General features: G+C 41.3%; 1 protein-coding gene and 1 non-coding gene across 3 annotated transcripts in view; one reads left to right on the top strand and one right to left on the bottom strand.

Moving 5' to 3' along the window:
* Epm2a (EPM2A glucan phosphatase, laforin) overlaps window positions 1-14,512 on the bottom strand; it is a 173,582-nt gene that overhangs the window by 121,709 nt on the left and 37,361 nt on the right. The gene's annotated exons all lie outside the window — the stretch shown is intronic.
* On the top strand, window positions 136-269 carry LOC130870585 (small nucleolar RNA SNORA70). Its single transcript, XR_009056729.1, has one exon. It is a non-coding gene; the product is annotated as a small nucleolar RNA SNORA70 (small nucleolar RNA).

The raw sequence follows: 14,512 nt of genomic DNA, 5'->3' as shown, positions 1-14,512 counted from the left end.
AATAAACATAATTTTTATTCTATTTTTTGAAACGTGGACTCGACTCCCTGTATAGACAAGGCTGGTCTCAAACTCGTTCACACCCTCCCAAGTGCTGGGATTAAAGGCATGCACCACTACATTCACTGGATAAAAGTATTTCAAGTTAAGCTGACAAGATTCCTTTCCTCGTGGGGGTCTGCTGAGTGATGGCTACACACAAGTCTCAGGGAGTAGTGTATGTTGCCTAATACTCGTATGGGTTTCCGTGAGGATCTGTAGAGACATATCTGGCGGATAATCAGACATACTTTTCCATGTCAATGCTTCAGACTGTTACACAGTGTGCTATTCAGAGGGTCCAGGGCACAGTGGCCGAAATTCACACTGGTATAAGGCTGTCATGTCCTTTCATACCAAGCTGTAGAACAAGGAACATGTGCTGGAGGCCCTGTAAAGAGACATGACCAAGTTCCCTGGAAACCAAAAGACCCACATCTCAGAGAAGTGGGTGGGGAATTCCACTAAGTTTAAAGCGGGTGAATTTGAAGATGTGGTAGCTGAAAAGCTGTAGTCAGAGGCTGCTTGTTCATTTCCCGGACACCCAGACCTGAAATAATCACAGAAACTATATTAATTAAAACACTGCTTGGCCAATCACTTAGGCATATTGCTAGTTAGCTCTTTTATCCTAAATTAACCCATCTCTATTAATCTGTACATCGCCACAAGGTCGTGGCCTACTGGCCAGTTTCCAGGGTGTGTCTGTCTCCTCCAGCAGCTACATGGCTTCTCTCTGACTCCGCCTACTTTCTCCCAGCATTCAGCTTAGTTTTCTCTGCTTAGCTCTATTCTATCCTGCAATAGGCCCAAGGCAGCTTCTTTATTAACCAGTGGTATTCACAGCATACAGAGGGGAATCCCACATCAAGAAGTTGCTCATCCCTGATGACAAATGTCCCTAATCACAGTCCTCTGGCATACAATGGGCCTTGCCCTCCTGCATGCTGAATCCCACACCCTGTCAGTCACACTTACCAATAAATCTCACATCCAATAGGGGGGAAAAGATGTTTTAGACAAGATGCAGATTGGATCCAAGAAGAAGGTAAGTTTGAAACCATTGTTTTTAGGAATTTTTATTGTGTGTATTTATGTGTATATATCCATGTGACTGAAGGTGTCCTGTGGAAGCCAGAAGAGGGTATTGGGAACCTTTGTTGGGGGAGTCTCACCATCAAAGTGAAAGGCACCTCCCGAAAGATGGATCAGCTATGAAGAGATCTAAGGAAAAGGCAGTGTTACCTGTCTGCTTCTGTTTCTTCCTGAGCCAGTGCCCCTAGCCCATCAGCTCTATCCTCTGTTGACGTACTCCAGCTTTGGCTTCCCAGTGTGAACCCAACACCAGAGTCTCTCAAGGGATCTTCCAGGCCTCCTGTGCTGGATTGGGACTGCTAAAGTACCCAGCTTCATGGTCTGAGCAGCTTCTCAATCTCTCCAGCATGTATATTCCACTGTTGAACTGAGATCTATCATGTAAGTGATCTAATCAATCCTCATTTATCATGTGTACAAGAGTGTACATGCGTGTACAGACACAAGCAGGCACTATTGTTTTTGTTCCTCTAAAGAACCTGTGTAATAGCTAGAGGTAATGTACTCATATTTAATTAGCGGAACCAACCATATATTCCAAGATAAATATTTATCTGAGCATGTAATAACGAGACAGGCAAAGTATACTTTTCCAAAGTAACTCTTCTGTAAATAGAATGAGAGAAAGGACAGGTTGGTGAACCAACAAGAGAATTCAACAAACACTAGATGACTAAGTTACAGTACAAAAGCCGATTAACTTTATACTGGGCTATTAAACTGCATTTTCAGTTATACTAGAGAGAACATGCCCGCATCATTAGTAGATGAATATGTACAATATTTAACATAATAGATATTGGTATTTGGCCTTAATAATAAATAGTGAAATAAATCAAGGCATTGAAATCTTATGAATAATGAAATTATTTGTAGCAAATTTGTATCAAATAACTAATGGCAAATCCCACTAGTGAGGTGACTGAGGCAAGAAAAGAGCAAATTCAAGGCCAGTCTGGGTCAGGTGGGCTTGACTGCCTGACATTCCAGTAGCTACTACTCAAACTGTTTTCCACAAGCTAAATCCAGGTTGTTATTTATTCTTCTACTTGAAGGGTCCACTCTGTCACCCTCTTCAGCCGATAGCATTTTTTTATATAGCATGAATATTGAGTTTTTGGAACTTCATCTAATGTTCATTAGATTGTAAAATAGTGAAATCAATTTGACAATTCCTCAAAAAGTTAAGCATACAGTTGCTATACAACCCATCACTTCCTTTCCACACATCCCACTCAAGCTTTTGCGTGAATTCTGATGGGAACATTACTCAGACTAATCCTAACCAGAGACAACGCAAACATTTATCAACTAAGAAGTGGATCAACAACTGTGAAGTCATGTGATGGGATGGAATGAAAGCAATGAGCTACTGATGCTTGTCACAACACAGATGAGCCTGAAAACATAATGCTACTTAAAAACCACAAAGCACCATGGATAGTATGGTTCCATGTATGTGAAAGGAGCAGACTAAGCACATCTGCAGAGGTAGGAAGTAAGGTTTGTGTTGCCAAGGACGGGACATGAGAGTGAAGAAAATAGAAAACAACTACTAAAGAATTTAGGGTCTTTGGAGAGGTGATAAAAATTGACTTCACATTAATTTTAGTGACAGTTACCGAGCACTACGAATAGATAATATGATGTAGGATTTCCTTTGTATACTGTGAATACCATTGGTGAATAAAGATACTGCCTTGGCCTGTTGATAGGGCAGAACTTAGGCAGGCAGGGAAAACTAAACAGAATGCTGGGAGAAGGAGGGCAGAATAGAGGGAAGCCATGGAGCCACCGGAGATAGACACTGGGGACTTTAGCTGGTAAGTCACAGCCACGTGACCATACATAAATTAATAGAAATGGGTTAAATTCAGATATAAGAGTTAGCCAATAAGAAGCTAGAGCTATGAGGCCAAGCAGTGATTTAATTAATACAGTTTCTGTGTGGTTACTTCGGGTCTAATCTAGCCAGGCAGCTGGGAACCAACAAGCGTCCTCCTTACAACAATAATAGATATTTAAGTAGATAACTTGGGAGGGTAGAGAGATGGCTCAGTGGATAGAAAGCACTGGCTGCTTTTCCAGAGGACTGGATTTAATTCCCAACACACACATGGAGATTCACAATTGTTTGTAACTCCAGTCCCAGGGGATCTGACACCTACTTCTGGCCTCCATGGTCACTGCATGGTACACATATGTATATGCAGGCAAAACACCCATACATATAAAATAGGTAATAATATAATTATTTTTAAAATAGATAACATTTATTCATTTTACTAAATTATTCTGTATGGTCTTTTCAAGTTATTTGAATAACTTGAATCCCAAATTTTTGAGACAGAGTCTGGTATGTAGCCCAGGTTAGCCTGAGACTCACATTGGTCCTCCTACTTCAACCAAGCATTCATATTGCCTAGTCTACCAACTTTCAGTGGATAGTGCCCCTAAACCTCATTACTCAGAATTTAGAAAAGCAGATGTGCTTGCTCTAGCCTACAACAGGGTACTGATTTGCACTTTGTAGTAGGAGGTGATAACAATAATTTTTTAATTTATTCATATCTATTTATAAAATACTCCATGACAAATTCCTTTGAGAAATTTGTCATTTAGTTAGATTACATGGAGCATACAGATATACCCAAGATGTGTCCCTTGCCCTCGCAGAGCTCAGCGTAGCTGTGGAATATAAAAACACAATCTTTACATTTTAATGATACTAAATTGCTTGTGATGGAGGAATGTCTAATCTAGCCCTTAGTCTGTTGCGGGCCAGATGAGGCTGCAGCAGGAAGGGCCTGGACAGCTCTGAGATGTCATCACAGAGCACTTGCCTCTAAAGCCTGGAGCATCAGGAAAGAAGGAAAGGGGGCTCTCCCTGCGGAGAAGGAAGCTGCTTGCTAAGCCAGGGACCAGTATCGACAAAAGCAGAGGGGCAGAACATTTCAAGCATGTAATTTCAGAGTAATGAATTCAGAATCTCATAAATTGTATGTTAAGATAATTATATGGCAAACATATTTTGCCTTTCTCAATCACTGTTTAGACTAATTATACATTTTAGCTTATATGTTTCCCATTTCAAAATTTGTAATATAGACAATAGATGAGGAGAGAGGCATAGAAGTTCGATAAAGAGGAAAACAGATAAGAAAAAATACAGTATTTTGAATCTTTGAATGTGAACAGAGAGAACATGAGTCTTGCTAAAATCAAGTGGTAAGCCATTCCACATCCCCTGTTTAATAAGAGACCTGAGTTTGGTGCTGTCTCATTCCTCCTGGTGGCAGAAATGTGCACACTGTTGGCTCTGACAATCTACTTGCTCATTATCTTCAGGAGTGAATATGTATTCATGCACCCACAGGCTTATCTGGCAAATATTATCAGTCATGGAAAGACTAATACACGGTTAACCATCTCCTTTAAGTTATAAAATTTGTTTTGCGTTAAGTACATAAAATTGCTTTTCGCAAGTAAGTATCTTTGTAATTCAAGCATATTTTCTTTTTACAAAATATAATTTACTCTCACTCTGAAGAGTTGATTGATTCATTTCAAAATTTTTTAACTTTCAGTTAAATGTCCAATTCTGAAACAGTCACTTCGGGGCCACTAAAAGCACTTGAATAAAACAGCTCACAGATTAATTAAGTTTACATGTTCCAGGTGGGGTGGCAATTGGTTCTATAATTGTGCCTAGAAATATTTTCACATAATAAATAAAAATACAATTTCACTTCAACATATCAATCCCTTTAATAGTCAATTAATCTACTTAGTTTTATGGGTGGACAGTCAAAGACAGATGTGTTATGCTTAGAACTACAGGCTATAAGAGGTATACTCCTACATTTCAGCTACATTGCCTGATATCAGAAAATAGACTCATATAGAAGCTTACTGTTTATTTGTTTTTGTCTATAAACTAAGATTCCTGAAACTGAATAATTAACAGACACACAGCCCTGTAGTGATATTTTATTTGTGTTTTAACAAATAAAGCTTGCCTGAAGATCAGAGTGCAGACCTAAGCCATTAGAAGTCAGGCAGTGGTGACTCACACATTTAATCCCAGCACTTGGGATCACATTCCTTTAATCACAGCACTAGGGAGGTGAAGACAGGAAATGATATGGCTGGGTGGAGAGAGGAATATAAGGCAGGAGGAGACAGGAGCTCTGATGCAGTCTGAGGCTTGGTGAGACAGTTGCAGTCCGAGGATGCAGTCTGAGGACACGATTGCCCCTTTGGTCTGAGCATTGGCAGAGGTAAAAGGTCTTTCTAATGGCTGGCTGCACTACTTCTCTGATCTCTCAGCTTTCACCCCCTAATATCTGACTCCGGGTTTTTATTATTATAAACAATTAAAATTCGTACTATACAGTCTCTTTAACATGAATGATTTTTCTCCTTAACTGAAGGACTACGTGTCAACATCAAGCATTCCTGAAACAGCTAAGGTAGTAACATTTACAGTCAGTGACTGAGAAGACTCAAGGAAATAGAGTCTGCTGAGGATGGAGCTCAGCTGGAAGAGAGCTTACCTAACATGCATGAAGCTCTGGATTCCTGCTCCGGCACATAGGAACTGAGTATGATTGGGAATTCCTGTAATCTGGTACTAGAGAAAATTCAGGCTATCCATGGCAATACATACTGTGTTCAAGGCACGCCTGAGTTACACAAGAGTCTGTATCAAAAGTAGGAAGTGGGAGGGAAAGAAACAAGGGAAGGAAGGAAGGAAGGAAGGAGGGAGGGAGGGAGGGAGGGAGGGAGGGAGGGAGGGAGGGAGGGAGGGAGGAAGGAAGGAAGGAAGGAAGGAAGGAAGGAAGGAAGGAAGGAAGGAAGGAAGGAAAAAGGGCATTTTGGTTTCACCAACAACGTAGCCATAGACTGCTTTGCCTGTATTATTTTCCACTTCTCTTTGAAGGCAACAGTTCCGTATTTAAATTTAAATAGCATTTTAATCCCCACTCTGTTTTAAAGGACATTCTAGGAAGCAGTATTTGCACTGGGATGTTACTGTAAGTCTTGAGACTACTGTCTTCCCATTTACATCCGTCTAAGACGGGAAGAACAGCGCTGGCACATTTAGCTGAAGCACAAGTCATATGCTCAGCAGTGAGTTTCCTTGCTTGTGCACTACTTTCTCTTTTAGGCACACTGTCTTCTTTAGCCCTAGTAGTCAGCGGGTATTGATCTGCTTGTTTATAGCATTCTACTGCTAAGCCCAGTCTGTGGGACCCCAAAAGACCACCAGGGAGACCGACTCACTGAAATCCAAAAGCAAGACTCATTGAGTGCCTGATTACAAGTAGGCAGGGATCTCGTTAGTGCAGCAGGGAGAGGAGGTACCCTGCCCTTCTACAGAGCATTATTTAAAGGCAAAACCCAGAAATGTTGCATTAGCAGAGTATGGGGTGATGGAGTCAATCCTGATTGTCTCATATCTAGGGACTTTTCACAAATTTTATTTTTGAACCTTGGCTGTTACTTATCAACTTTTCTTATCAACTGACCTTCGGGTGGGGATATTCTACAGTTAAATCTGTACTTTGCAGATGGCTACCCTATTACTTTTACCCCCAGCCATTTCTGAGGACTGGAATATTTTATGGGAAATAGTTTACACAAGACCCAAAATGGAGGCAGAGGACAAAATGGAGGAACTTTGGTTTCTTCACTACCAGCCATACCTGCATCATTTAGCTCATCGTGAGTCTCGGTGTAGAAGGAAGAGAAACCCAAATAGGTTTCCTCGGTTAATTAGAGCTCCATATAAAACAGACAAACAGCCACACAGCCAGATTTACACACAGCCAAAGCATGGTCTATTGGAGCTAAGTGTGGTGCTGGTGTCCCAGCAACTCTAAGAGCTGCATGCTGAAAGCTGGCCACCTTTGATCTCTGGTGCTCTGCCACTGAGCATGACTCAGCTATTCTCTCCTGTGCCTCCCTTTGCTCTTCCTGTGCCCAACTTTCTCTGGACTGCCACTCATTCGGAGACAGGGAATGAGTGTATGTATCTGGTTGGTTTCTCTGCTATAATCCAGTCTAATTACCATGACAGAGCCCTCAGCCACACTCTCTAATAGGCCAAGTCACACTTCTTCAGAGAACAGTAACTACTACACAGGCCTGGGGCTAGAGCAGCGTAATGCAATAGGACTTTGTATACTATTTCTATGTACTGCTTCTACCTAAATTGAGCTGGCGTTTTCATTAGCATGCACAGATGCAACCTGAGACTTATTTTATAATAAATTGATCTTCACCTTTCAGAAGTGCAGTACCATGACAGACAAAAGCCAGATGAGTCCTCCAGCTTGAAGGTGACAAAAGTCTGGCAAAAATGAAATTCATGATCCTAAATTGGACCCTGAATCTGGAAAAATGATGCACTAAAGGACATTACTAGACCTACCAGCAAAAGTGTAAAAGGACTACACCAATTATTGTATTTATGTTAAGTTTCTTAATTTTAATGATTATACAACATTCACATGGCCTTTTCCTATTGGGAAACTATCAGTAAAAAATTTAGAATAAACTCTTCTTAGATTACTTTAAAATCATAAACATGTGTATATAATATTAACTTAATATTTAACATGAACGGGCTGGAGAGATGGCTCAGAGGTTAAGAGCACTGACTGCTCTTCCAGAGGGCCTGAGTTCAATTCCCAGCAACCACATGGTGGCTCACAGCCATCTGTAATGAGATCTGGTGCCCTCTTCTGGCCTGCAAGCATATATGGAAAGAGTGTTATATATGTAACAAATAAATCTTTATAAAAAAATATTTAACATGAATATGACATTAACAGATCACATGTTTCATAAACTATCATAATCATATGTTTATGTTTATAAAATAAACCTACTATGTCCGTACACATAGGCAGATATTCATTCAATATAAATATAATTAACACATAGGTAAAGTGAGAGAAAATTAGAAGGAAGGTGAGGGTTATATATCCAATATGCATTGTTCATGATGGTGGGTCTTATTCTTAAAATGTTTCCCGAGGCAGGCTGGTGGAACCAGCGATAAGCGGTGACAGTTTCCCACCAGCGGGAGGGCACGCACCGTGTGGCCTGTGGTGCCACCCGGCGGGCTCACGGAGCAGCAAGCTCCGGTGGGTCCCGCAGAGTTCCCAATGTGCAGCGGTTGTGAGCAGACCCATGGACACAGAAAGTAGCCATAAAAGCATTTATTAAAAGGGGAGAAAGGGAAGGAGGGGGAGAGAGAGAGAGAGAGAGAGAGAGAGAGAGAGAGAGAGAGAGAGAGAGAAAGAGAGAAAGAGGGGAAGAGAAGAGAGAGCACGTGGCCACGCTGAAGAAACAGAAGAAGGAAGATGGCGCAGGCAGGTCAGAGGTAATGGGAGTGGGTGTGGCTTGTCCCTTAAAGGGAAAGGAAAGCACAACAGTGGGTATCATGAATGTGCTGTCAGAAATAAGAATTAATATTCTTGTATCTCTCCACAATATTAAAATTTATTGGGCTAAAATTAAGTCCACAAAGCAACAGTAGTTTCATTGACTACAATTTACCAGTAATCCTATTTTTCTTGATAGTGTGGCTATTAGCAATCTTTATCACTAAAACACTTAACTCATACATTACACTTCACATAGTAGTGTGGGAGAGGAGGGAGAAAGAGACAGAGAGACAGGTACACAGATGGAAGGCATGTATGGGCGAAGAGGTCTCATATTGTGGTGGTCTGAATAAGAATGACCCCCATAGGCTAATATAGTTGACTATTTGGTTTCCAGTTGTCAAACTGTTGGGAAGAACTAGGAGGTGTGACCTTTTAGGAACTGTGTTAAGGGGAGTGGGGGCTTTGAGGTTTGAAAAGCCCATACCATCGCCCACCCTGCCCCCCTGCCTCCAACTTCCAGTCAGATGTAAGCACTCAGATACTGCTCCAGTGCCAGTCCTTCCTGTCTGCTGCCACACTCGCCTCTATGATGGTCATAGATTGACCCTCTGAAACTGTAAACAAACCCTCAAATTAAATTCTTTATTTTATAAGTTGCCCCCACCCCCTAGCCTGGGAGTTGCATTAGTTTGGACTCCAAATTCCAGCTTGCCACGGTCAGGACTGCTCCCACAGGGTATTTAAGTGGGCTCCCAGAGTAGAAACATGTGGTTCCGGGTTTGCATGGGCTGCCCACTTTCCTGTCTCCCTGCCATGCGCTTGGCCACCCAAGAGCGAGCATTTTAACTCGGTTTGATCTGACCTAATTGGATTTCTGTGTGCCAGTGGAGACGCCCCTCTTAGGATTTTTTTCTAATGCAACTCCCAGGCCACAGGGGCTGGGATAGATGCCAGGGACTGAGGCAGAAAGATCCCTGATTCACGGCCATTTCTAAAATACAGAGGGGAGTTCAAAGCTAGCCTGAACAATTTAACCTGGCCTGTCTCAAAATAAATTCATTTTCAAGGCTGGGGACAAATCTCAGTGGTAGAGCACTTACCTAGCTTGAGCAGAGTCCTGGATCCAATCCCTAAGACCATATTAAAATGATTATTTTTTAATTTAATAAATGAGATTTATATATGTCAAAATTTTATCAAATAAAAAGAACAAAAAACACAAAGAAGCTCATCCCAAGGCTTCATAGCAATGCTAAATTTGTAGCATGCACAGAACAAGATCAGTAGACACGTGTTTGATAACACTCATTATATTGGTTTCCTAGGGCTTCCATAACCAATGCAGACTGGAAACACATTCTCGCATAGTTCCAGAGGCCAGAAGTCAGTGCTCCAGTCAGAGCCATGATCCCAGGAAAGCTCCAGGGAAAGTCCTCGTTGGTGCTTCCTAACTTTGGGTGGGGCCAGCAATCCTCCAAGGTCCTGGCCTTTCCGTGTGAGTCAGTTTAGTCTCTGCCCCCATCACCACATGGCATTCTTCCTTCTGCATGTTTGTCTCTTTATCTCAAAATCTCCTTTTCCTTTCTCATAAAAGTGGTAGACTCTGATGTGGAGCCAGCTCTAATCTAGCATGACTGCATTTTAATTTGATTAGTTCTGCAAAAACTCCAAAACTGCCGAATTCCAAATAAGGCCACAGTTATCAACTCTAAGGATTGGAAAGTCAACATATATTTTTAGGGACACAGTTCGACTCACTAGAGGATGTGAAAGACAGCGGTTATTCTAAAAGGGGACACTCTGCTTCCTTATCTTCGGCTATAGAATAGACTATTAAGAAAGCAAGCACAGGATCTAATTGTGAGTTCCAATGATGAATTAGAAGTACCAGCAATTATCCTATGTTAAACCAAAGTCCTGATTAAAGGAGTGGGACCCCGAGACCTAGGACAGGAATAACCCAATTTCTGGCCCTACAGGCTTAAAGTTTTACTTTAATTTTCTCTGTGTGTATGAGTGCTTTGTCTGCATATATGTCTTTGTACCTCCTGAGTGCCTGGTGCTCACAATGGCCGGAAAGGCATGTCAGAATTTCTGGAATGGGAGTTACAGACAGTTGTGATCTGTCATGTGTGGTGCTGGGAATCCAGTCCAGGTCCTCCGGAAGAGCAACCAGAGGAGCTATTATTATCATTCCTACTTGATAACTCTTAGCGACTGAGCTATTCTCCATCTCCTGGACCTACAGATTGGGAAGCAGGTGATCTGGACACCCTGAATTGCGTAAAAGCTCGACTCCTCCAGCTGAAGTACAGATGCCTGGCCCTACTTGAGGATGGAAGACAGTAAGTCAAAATGGGGAGCAGGAGGCTTGTTTTCAGACTTGTATATTACTAACTTGTTCTAACTGGAATGCTGTCAATACAGACAGGTGGATTTCTGTGAGTTCAAGGCCAGCCTGGTCTACACGGTGAGTTCTAGGACAACAGAGAGACTCTTCCCCAAAACAGCAAAAACATCAACAACAAAATCATAACTTCAAGACCAGAGCAGAGGACAATCATCTGTCACAATGGAAAAACACTGACTCCTCACCCAGTTTCCAAACCTAAGTCAGTTCTCATAACTACTCCCCGTCAACTGTAGGGGAAGCCAAGGACTAGAAGCTTTTTCATGATTTTTCACCAAAGGGGAATGTGTGTTCATTTACTCCAGTAATTCTATACAGAAGGAAAGGAACATGTCTATCTAAATCTACAAGACTTTATCCCTATTTGTCATGGTTTATACAGACATTATAAGAATTATGCCCAATTTGGGCCTAACTGGAAAACAGTTCACCCCCAAGAGGAAACAAATTACCTAATGTGTCATAGGACCTGGCTAATATATACAGACAGGAACTGTGAAGACTTTTCTGAAACAGGACCTAGAATATAAGATGGATAAATATATGCTTTTTAACTTTAGGGAACTTTCCTGAGACTCAGTGAAATATGTCTTAGCAAGGACTACCAAAGCCAGTCTCTAATACATTACTGGAATGGTTCCTTAAAATATAGTGGCAGAGGAGAGATGATAAAGCAAGATGTGGAAATTGTTTTATGACAGGTTATGAAGGAAGCTATGACTACTTCAGAGTATGAAGGAAAGGAAAGTCTTATGAGGGGTGAGCACAAGAGAGTGTACTCAGAACGGGAGGAGCCATCAACAGAACACTGACGCAGGGAAGGGCTCTCATTTTGCTAGACCAGCAACAGACATGCACTACTGAGGGGAACCCGACTGTCAGGTAGCCACTGTGACAGCTCTTCTTTCCAGTCAGGGCTCAGGAAAGACCACTGTAGAACTGAGTTCCATGTTATCAAATAGGAATGATAAGGTTTTGAGGAAGAAAGTACCTCTGCCTAGTGTCACATTGTTTATTGAAGGGAAGTTCTGGTTCCTCAACAAGGAATTTTCAATGTCACAGCAAACATCTGTGCCATTGCTTACAAATCTTCACGTTAAAAAAAAAACAAAAAAAAACAAAAAAAAACAAAACATGCATGAGTAACTTTACGCCACAGAAAGGAGAACTCCCGTGTCTTTGAAGACCTCTTAGACATAGGATGTTGTGTGAATTATTAGGAATCCAAAATATCATGGGCAGTCAGCGAGAGAAAAGGCAGCCCTTGATCAGTTGCCAAATAGATTCCTAGCCCCTAGCCCCTGCCTGGTCCCAGTGAGTCTATGGAATCATCCACGCTTATTTTGCCACTCCACGAATGCTTAATCAAAATGGGAGTATTTAGGGCCCTGTTAGAACAGGTGAGTTCTAAATTGGTTCCTTGACTTGAGGAGTAAAATTAGGTAAGGTATACTACAAAATGTGTATTAGGTCCTTGAAACCCCTTTATTGCATATAAGACAAACCATTAGAAATAGTATGTCATTGAGAATGAGAGGCCACACTAGTGCCTCTCTTGAAAGTGTGAAAGATGTAGGGACACGGTTCTCATCACAACTCTATCCAGTTCATCACCTTTGCCCTTTCTGTGGAGGCCGAAAAATGTGGACCCATTTCCACCTTGTCTGCCGGTCAGAGAGTTTGGAGGTTACTCAAATGATCGACAAGCGTAGATGCCCCAACTCAAGATTTCTTGGTTCTTCTGAAATTTAGATAGCTCCATTCAATCCTGACAGGTGGTCAGGTTATGCAAATGGACTTCTGCTGCTTCTTTTGAAACGATGAGGTCACCTGGGGAAGGGTCAGTCTTCAGCACCTTCGCTACCTAGACAACGGAATGCTAATGACTTGATGTCTCAGTGATAAAGTCATTTACTGTGTGAATTATCCTTTGTATCATGTAAAAAAAAAAAGTCTTGTTACCCTCCCTGATTTATGTTGGGTATAAAAGCTGTGGAAAAATAAATGTGGGTAAATTTCAGGATTTCAGTTATCACTGGAATGTCCTCCCGGTATTATTCTATGGCTTCTATCTTATTATTTTTATGTGTCTTCATATTCTTTACTTATATTTTTAAAATTCCCATGCCCCTACCCTGGTGAGAGGTGATTTTGTCAAGGATGACACCTTTCCAAACCGTGTGCATCATGATGGATGGTGGTAGAGAGTACCATTTTTTTTTTCAGGACAGAATCTCCATGTGAACTGAAGCATAGTTCAAGGAAACCATCATCTGTACACTTAACCGAATATTTCAACAAGCCACGGCATGTGACAGAATCGTTGGCGCCAAAGAGCAGGAAGTGGTATAGGCATACCAGATGGACAGCTGGCTACAATACCTTCAAGAGCCCGAGGTTCTGCAGCAGCCACCAGTAGATAGATCTCTTTGGAAGTGAAGAACAAGTATTACACATTTCAACTGAGATTGGAGCAAAACCTCTTTATATTTGGGGAAACAAGCACCACATCTGAAAGTATTTATCACTGGATAAACTAGAAGACTGCCTGTTGCTGTTGTGCCCAGAAAGAGAAATGGTTAAGTGGCACCTCAGCCTGTGGACTCAGTCATGACATCTTCCAGAACAAGTGCCTAAGCTAATTCCATCATGCTTGAGATGTTAGCATGAGACTGGGAGGCTGTGTGAGACTTGGTAAACTCCAGAGCAGCCTTCCAACAAAAACAGACAAAACAATGTTGAAATATATCCACTTCTTTACCCCGAAAATAGATTTGTTCTCCATAGTTTCCATGGACTCCCAGTGCTTCTCTGACGAGATTAAAATTGAGATACTGCGAGAGCTGGCTTACAAGCAAACACTAGTTTTCTCCTTCCTTCCTTAATACATCACTGTGCTATTTTTCTTCCCTTACTAAATAAACTACTTGATTAAACCATATTTGACATTTTTCATAGGTCAAAAATGGGTACAGACCTTTAATTTCAAGTTTTACCTTAATCCCTGAGCCTGAAATCTTTTTGGAGGGTCTGCTTCAGGGAACACGCATTCTAAAAATTTTCATCAACTCTTTTGTATAGATGAAATTATTCTGCTTTGTATCCTATTATAGTTCTTGTTTGGGGCTCAACATATGTTTTTGAAGTTCACATATTATAAAACATATAGGTATAATTAAATTATTTGATTTGTATGTGGCATAGTCCATTGTTTGAATGATCCATGTTTAATAAATCGTTCTATTATTGGGTAGATGAGTTACATCCAGTATGGAGCTAACAAACCCTGCTGGATTCATCTTGCACATTTGAACAAGTTATTCTCTACAGTATTTTCTTTAGCATAGAACTGCTAAGTCATAGCATGTATTCTATTCTGTCTGTTCCTGAAAGAATATGCAAATGGTGAAAAGTTATCCTTCCAAGGATTACTCTGCACTGTGTCCCAAGTCCTCTTAATCTTTAGTTTTTGCATAGCATACTTCCTGTGGTTGAAACCTGGTACTATGCATCAGACACTCCCCTGCAGCAGGAGGGATGGCAGAGGTGTGGTTCTTTTTTATAGCAC

The sequence above is a fragment of the Chionomys nivalis genome, chromosome 2 (assembly GCF_950005125.1).
Source record: "Chionomys nivalis chromosome 2, mChiNiv1.1, whole genome shotgun sequence".
NCBI classification, from domain to species: domain Eukaryota; kingdom Metazoa; phylum Chordata; class Mammalia; order Rodentia; family Cricetidae; genus Chionomys; species Chionomys nivalis.
Note: the sequence above shows the minus strand (reverse complement) of the source record. Positions and strands in the feature narration are given on the sequence as shown.